Here is an 8,613-nt window from a genome sequence, read left to right as displayed (position 1 = left end):
CACTCCTCTGCTCTTTCCCCTTAACCAATACAACTTCAAAAGTAATTTCATTCCAAATACGTTTTGCTTACTGTGAGTCGGTATTTCCTCTGTGGAAGTCTCAAGTCTGGTTTCTCAATTCCTTGAGATTTTACCACAGCCGTCTCAGGGCTGCCTGGCCAAGGGAGTTGAGACCCCCAGAGAAGGAACACAGCAACCTCCAGCATTGGCAATCTCGGTAGGACCTCCAAAATGTTGTGGAGATATCCAGCATAACACAACAGGAAAGAATGAAACAGAGAGGAATCAATAAAACACAAACACAGATATAGCTGATAAGTAATTATTATTTAGTTGTTGCAACAAACAAACAATAATGGGAAGTACATCACCTGCTGCCACAGCAGCCAATCGTGGAAATGCTCCCCAGAACAGAAGAAACACAGGCCTAGATATACTTTTCTAAATGACACACGAACATGTTCCCCAAACATGTTTAACGCACGCACATTTTATCATGCAGCCAACCACACAAATGTCACATGTTTTTCTCTCTGAAAGCTATACCTGTATATGTTTAAACGTCATCATCTCATGACATCCTTAGGATTAGTTAACTAACAAAGGTTAACTGTTTTTATAACCTGAGGCCTTCTCTGCACTTCCTATACCCTCGGTGTCAGCTCACTTAAAATGAATACATCTATTGATAATTCAGAACGACCATTGTCTCTCTAACTGTGTGTGACCCAACTCAGTAACACACATCATATGGAATACCATGTGATCATTAATGAATATCAGAAATACGCTGTATTAAACATTCTGCCATAACAACACCGTCGGTTATTTACAAAAAAACACCTACATATACTTTTTATTGTGCTTCTGTCTTTCTGTGTCTTTTCATCTGCTCCGTAAACTCCTATTAAACATCCATGGTAAACTCCCTCAACGGGGCCGCTCGCTTACTTTTCTTGATCGCCCTCTCTCAGGAGAACACTTCACTGTCCCGCTTTATTGTAGGATTTCTGCCATGTCTCTACCACTTTAATTTGACCATCTCTGTTATTAAGTTATGGAATACTAAATAAATAAATAATTAGATGCCTTACCGTTACTGCGCTCATAAAGAATGATAAGAATAAGAATAATGCGTATTGAACTGGTTTCATTCATTAGTGAGTTTATTTAAGGTAATTATAGAAGCCCTATTTTATCAGTATGTCTGGACTGCATAGCAGTGACAATGGTAAAACTACATTGAATTGTCCCCATTTTTTCTTCAATAGTTACTAACATTAGATATTTTAATGAGATATGGACCGAAAAACAAAAAAAATTCCCTGGTTTTCATTTTAAAAATCAAGTCACCGAATGCAAGTAGTTGCCTTAGCTTATTTTCTTTTGAGATGATGATGTGAATTACTGTTGAAATTAGTTAATGTAATAATCGTTTTGGTCTTATATTGTTTTTCGGGGGGGAGGCCCTTTTTCCAGTTTAGAGCAATAGCCCCTCCAAATGTCTGTGCACGTCCCTGGATAACATAGACCATTTACAGTTCTTATTTTTTTCAGGAGTGCCTGGATGATGACGAGACGCTGTCTGTCTACTCAGAGAGCACTCTGGCGGTACACTTTAGTATTTTGTTACCAATGATATGAAGTTTTCAATTTGCCTCTAACACAGATAGAGAGGGTGTGGACACGTTGCTTTAATTGATAATTTGATTACTTGCACATGGTGGTGGTCTGCACATGGGACAAATGACTACTCTCTATTGAAAAGATATTTGCTTTGCTCAATTTGCAGGAAGAAGGAACTCTTCCCCCCCCGCAGCCTGGGCCCTCCACATCTAGGCCCTCCACATCCAGGCCCTCATTACGAAGTAATTAATTAAACTAAATTTAAAAGAACAGTCAACTTTAAAATGGTCAGCTTTCTTGCTGTGAGCCATGCTTGAATGTTAAAGCAACATATATGTGTTTCATGTGTTTCAGGCTGAAGCAGACTCTGTGAGGGCCCTTTACAAACGGACCCTAGTCCAAACGATAAAAATAAATGCCCAAACGATAGAACTAAATGCCCTACGCATAAAAAAATCGAAGTTGGACGTTGAAAAATTGGAAAGAGAAAGACAGGTAATTTTGTAACATTCTGTCATTTATTTTCAAGTCAAATGAAAGGTGCAAAAGGTGACCTTTATCTTTTAGGATACCTAAAAGAGAAATCCCTTTTTTCTTTACAGAAAAAGTAAACCAAAAATTATGTTGTTTTCTCTTTTTCCTTCAGGAATGGCTGACAAAATAAAAACCAACATAAATCACCCAAGGCCTCTCTCTCTGTGTGTTTTTTAAATTTATTATGCAAATAATAATGTGATTGCATCTCTGACAGCCCTGCCAGTAGGGTAGTCCAGGGTGATGGGGTCGACCACATCAGGAGGTTGGGGGTTTGCAGGAGGGGCCCTCTCCTTCCTCATGGTGGCGATGTTGTGCAGCACAACACAGGCTGTTATAATGCGGCAAGCTCTTTCAGGGGCCACTCTGAGCCCCCGCAGGCAGGTGAATCTGGCCTTCAGTATCCCAAAGGTAATTTCGATCCTGACCCTGGTTTTGGCATGGGCCACATTAGGCGCGTTCACACCAAGTACTTTTTCCACAATAGTTCATGAGAACTTTAGTTCATGAGAACTCTTTTAGTTCTGATGAACTAAAGCAGATCGCGTTCACACCAAAATGAGTTCCTGGGGGTGGATTAGGCAAATGAACCGTTGACGTCACTTCTTCTTCTTCTGCTTTGGGTTTACTGGCAGGCCGCAAACAACTTCACGGCGAGTACAGTAGGTGGCGGTATGCACCTTAAAGTTGCAATCCGCCAAAAAAACGAGAGAAAAAGAAGAAGAAAAACCTCCCGCGCCCACTTGCTGTAAATGAGGCGTCTGTTTACCTTCCGACCTCAGACATGAGTCTGAGTTATTTAAGCAAACACAAATACAGATCGTCGACCAGTCAAATACAATAGCAATGCTGATTCGGAAGCGAAGGCGGTTAAGAAGGATTGACAAAAGGATTGGACGACGACATGCACGCGCTACGCTACGTGTGAAATAAATAAACTGTGCCAGGTGTGTCGTATGCACACTAAATAGGCTCAGCAGCTAACACACCTTTATTATATATCCTCCTGAGAGCAACTGCATCCGTCTGCCATGAACCCTACAGAAACCTACGTGTTAGTTGTGGCCCATAGTGGCCTCCATTTGTGTCGTGTAAAATGGGGGAAATCAAAAGTTAGCAAATCCCCATGTTCATAAAAACATTTAGTTTTAGGTCAAATAATTATTACACTGCTCTGAAACTCACTACACTAACTCCTAAGATATTCCCTTACTATAATTAATTAAAAATATTGAACTCACAACACTGGTAATAACAAACTTAACCATTTCTTTCTACAAATAAATAGTGCTTGTGTTGGACGCCATTTTGAAATACAATGAAATTATCTTTTTGAAAGCCACAATAAATAAAGCTTTGCCAGTTTATAACCGATGAAACATGATGGTATCAGAATAATCACTTGTGATGTATAGGATGCTACACAGGTCACTGTAAAGATAAAGTGTCAGAGCAGAAATAAGCAAGCTTAGTTACATGAAATGTAATGAAAAATGTAAGATACAGGCTCCGTTTAATCGCCATGTAGGTTCTCTTTTATTGCACACTCAAGACAATATCAATAACAGCATCATGCTGTCCCAGGTGTGTCGTATGCATGTAAATAGAAGTTAACATTTTCAATATCAAATAAAGTGTCAGTAGTATCAAAACATATATATATATAATAACAATAAATAGGCTCAGCAGCAGACACACCTTAGTGCAAAGTGAAGTGTCAGTATTAATAACAGTGGCATATATATAATCACAATAATACAAAACTAACTGTCCCAGGTGTAGGCAATTTGGGGTGAAGTGTCTTGCCCAGGGACACAACGACATCCTGACTGCAGTGGGGTTTGAACCTGTGCACCCCTGATCCGAACACCAACGCACCAGACCACTGCACCACACGCCTCCCAACAAGTCATTGTACAGTTTATCAACGACGACAAGTTTTTCTTAATTTTTGTATTGAAGGCCTGTTGGATTTAATCAGCTCGCTTAGCACTGCCAGAAGGCCAGCCTGAAAGGTATTTTGTTGCTCCACCTCGATTCCTGGGCCTTGTGTGAATGCAGCAGCCGTTCGTCGTGCATCTCCTTGGCACGCAGGTCCTCATTCTCCTTGCTGACCATGGCATGGCAGTCCATCACCATGATGGTGTCAAGGAAGCTGTCATTGCGTGCCCACTTTCCTAAGGTGAAATATGCAAGATACAAGATCAGTTTAATCGCAACAACGAGACAACATTGTCCAACATTGGACATGGTGCAGGCAGGGACAGTGTACAAAATGCAGGTGTAAAGTAGAAGATAAGATAGGATCAAATAATATCAAATAAAAAATAAATGTCAAAGTGCCCTTATTTATTGTTTTGTGCTTAATGTATGCTTGAACTTTGTTTTATAGGGATTAGTGGACATCAGTTAGATGTGTAACCTTCTTTCAAGGCCAGAGTAGTTACAGTGTAAGTGGATTGACATCTAACATAACATGGCTGAGTACAATTATAACAATCAATAAAAAAAAGGAAAAATAAATAGAATTTCAATTACATTTCTACTTAAATGTGCAAAAATATTAGAACATCAGTCTTTGTGGCATGCAGGTAATCAACTGTTTAAGCTTTTACCATTAACATGTAGAATGAATGTTGCAAATGACTTGAAATTATAGCAACTACAATGTATTGTTAGGGGTAGCATTATGTCCAGCTAGCATGCTAATTGCTAACGTTATATTATCGTTTTATCCCGGAGGAGAAAACTAGTTTCTAATCCAGAGAGAAACACCTCGCCTGAAACACACGATTAGTGCCATGAGTTAGTGAAGCAAATTACAGAACATTGCACACTTATTCACAAGTCAAAATGTGTTCATAGCGGGCACGGCTGAGAATAGCTAGCTAGCTAGATGTTGTTAGCCAGCTTGGACCTATGATAGCAAGTTCTAGCATGGCTAGCTCGATCTACTGAGCAAATAAAAGTACATCTAAGACCAGTATTGTGCAGATTAAAACAGTGCAGTGCATGTATTTTATTTTACCTTCGTAGTCGTCCCGACATGACTTTTCCAGGTCTGCTAACTTTGCTGAGCCACGGAAACTGCATTCAGATGACACATCCTCATCACTCCACCGCTCCGATGATTTATTTAGTGTTGCTATAATAACTGCTTTCACAAAAGTAATCTCTTCGGGTGCGCTCGCCGAAGCGAGCAAATACAATGGCCGCTTACAAAAAAAAAAATTCAGAGTCAAACGGGCGTGGTTTGCATTCCGCACAGCCAATCAGACGTATGAACTATTTTCTCCCACGACAGGGACTGAAAAGCGGGTCAGATGAACTAATTTGAACTACTTTAGTTCCTGGGACTTTTTGGTGTGAACGCAAATATATATCGTAGTTCTGATGAACTATTGTGGGAAAAGTACTCCGGTGTGAACGCGCCTATTGAAATTGGTTTGTGGCCCTTCACCAGGGTCAGGATACGGGGTCATAAGGAATGGCTGGCAGGCATAACCCCTGTCCCCGAGCAGCACTTCACTGAAGAGCCCTGAAGATAAAGGAATATTTCCACAATAAGAGCATCATAGTCAGTGTAGCATCAATGTTCATTTGAAATGAGTCCATGTTATAGATAAAGATAGTCGAAGTGTGAAACATGTACTGTGTGAATATTTAAATGTGTGAGTTCCTTTAATCACCCAGACTTCAATGTGTGTTCTAGTGAATGTGCAAGATTTACCTGAATGTTGAGGCTGTGGATGGATTTATATATATCCTTTATTTAACCAGGTAAAAAGACTCATTGAGATTAAAATCTCTTTTTCAAGAGTGACCTGGCCAAGAAGGGCAGCATGAACAAAGTTACAACAGATAAAACACAGACAAGACAGGCAGACAAATACAGCGGTAAAACACAAATAAAATGGCACATTAGCCAGTCAATATGCGAAATAAAACAAACTATTAAAAATCTTTAAAAACTGACAAAATTTAAAACGATTTTAAGATATACGAGCACTCACATCTACCAATGGTGTCATGTTCTCTGTCCTTTAAGATGGACCTGAATTCCCCCATAGTGATTCAATCTGAGAGTTTCAGCTCCTTCTGTACATTGTTCCAAGCTGTGGGGGCAGCATATTGTTGTAGCAAACACTGTGGATGGTGGCTTAAAGCCCACCTCCGCTACGCGCCGTTCGTTAGATGAGCCTGGTCAGATTTAATAAAAGAAGGAATTCAAAAGACCGGAATAAAGGTTATAACAATAATCTGATTTTACTGGTAAAAAACAACACGTATACAAGTTTACAGAGTACTCCGGACTTCAGGTTCTACTGCTGTGCGATACAGGTATCGGGACCAGCCAGTCAGCAACAGGAAGCATTTTACATGCATAAACAACAGTATTCATATTCATATTTTGGGGCGGAGATGAGTTGACTTCTTCCTTCCCATTTTACTCCAAAGCGAATCAGAGAGTCCGTGGGGAGGAGCTGTGTGAGCTGCTCACTCCCCCAGGTGTTTTTACTGGTTGGATTCACTTCTGGTCGGGTCCAATACAGCGAATCAGAGTTCTGGGAAAAAGTATGTTTTCTTCTGATGGAGCGTGAGATCTTCGGAAGTACACCAGGACAGAGTCAATCTTATCTCTGCACCTGTATTCACTCCTTTACTTTCCCAAGGAATATTTCACACAAACTATTCTTTCCCAGACAACCAAACATTGTACACAGATATATTGATGCCCAGAAAGAACCTTGAAAAGAATATGTGTGTGTGCTGGTGGGAGGAGGTGTATGTGTGTGTAGGGATATCTGGGTCAGTGAGTTGTAAGTGAGAAAGACAATATATATATGGGATTACTTAAAACAGTTCAAACAATACATGTTCACTAAAATACAATTCAAAATAATACATGTTTACTTCAATACAGTTTTAGAACCATATCTGTTTACTTTAATATTTAAAAGCTGTTTTACCCAGTTTTGTTCTCACTGTAGGAACCAGCATCTGAATAAAATATTGGGAGCGCAGGCCATATAGACTTTCTCTTTGACAAATATACGTGCAAATATAGGAGGGAACCAACCCAAGCAGAGATTTATAAATAAAACCCAACCAATGGGAATGTCTGCGAGCAGACAAAGACGGCCAATTAGCAGCAGCATATAAAGTGCAATGGTGTACTCGATATCCACATCCAGTAATAAATCGTAAGGCACAATGGTACACAGTATCCAAGCTCTTTAGGCACTGGTCGGAGGCATTCATGTATAGCAGGTCACCATAATCTAATACAGGTAAAAACGTTGCAGATATCAAATGTTTCCTTGTCTGAAAAGAGAAACAGGATTTATTTCTGTAAAAGAAACCTAATTTTATTTTTAGCTATGAAACAACAACAAGTTCTGTTCAATAAGAAATCCCAGATATTTGTAAGTAGTGACCCTCTCACTGTCAGTCCCTTGAGCAGTACAAATCTTGGGTAGAATAGATGGTAACTTTTTGCCATTCGAAAATATCATCACTTTGGATTTTTCAAAGCAATTTGCGATTGACATAGTCGCCTTCATGATTTCCCAGACACGCAGAGATCGGTATATGGGTACAGTCGATACAGCCAAGCACCCTGGGAAACCCTATGAAATAGTAGGCTGCATTTATTATACAACAGTGTACGTCATAGGAACAACATTCACTGTAAAGATATAATCACATATCAATACCTGCCATGCTGTAAAATCCCTCTTTGATCGTCTGTGTGGGACATGTGCCAGGAAACACAACAAAGGTCTGTGCGAGCCCTGTCAGAGCATGTGCGACCTTATGAATAGCACTGCAGACTGTATTCTTGCTTAGGTTCTCTGCATCCCCCACGGCATACAGAAAACTGCCGGTCGCAAAGTAGCGCAAAGCAATACAGTCTAGGCACTAGTCACTGTAAGGGCACAACTCCGATGTGTGGCATTAGCAATATATGGCTCGAGGAGCTGACACAGATAAGTCAGCCCTTCTGACGAGAACCTGTATCTTTCATACAAATACTCTTCAGGGAAAGCCAAAGGGTTTATTCTGTCCCTAAATATCCTCCCCAGCCTGAGAGCGCCTCTCACAATCTGAGCTCCGAGCTCCACAGTGTCATCCACAAATGGCGACGTCATTTTCACAGAGATTTCATTGGTCGATAGGCGGAGCTTTTATAGGCTGATTTCTAAAGGCCCGGACACACCAGCCTGATTTTGGGAGTCAGAGGCAGTCGGGCATTCGCGGCACCCTACTCAGGTTGGTGTGTCCCGCACCATCGTGTCTTTACGGCACCTTTTCACACCTCCCGACGCCAACATTCAACATGTTGAATCGGCCGCGGGAGGTCAGAGAAAGTCGGGACAAGCAATCACTCTGATTGGCTGTTCACACTACCGCTGCCTGCTGGTAAGGACAGTTATTGCCACTCGTTGACTG

General features: G+C 40.7%; 1 pseudogene; it reads right to left on the bottom strand.

Annotated features, from left to right (window-relative positions):
- Positions 1–7,689: 7,689 nt before the first annotated feature.
- Positions 7,690–8,312, bottom strand: LOC117483688 (annotated as a pseudogene).
- Positions 8,313–8,613: the final 301 nt, after the last annotated feature.

Source organism: Trematomus bernacchii, unplaced genomic scaffold (genome assembly GCF_902827165.1).
Source record: "Trematomus bernacchii unplaced genomic scaffold, fTreBer1.1, whole genome shotgun sequence".
Taxonomy (NCBI): Eukaryota; Metazoa; Chordata; class Actinopteri; order Perciformes; family Nototheniidae; genus Trematomus; species Trematomus bernacchii.
This window is presented reverse-complemented; position numbering and strand designations above follow the sequence as displayed.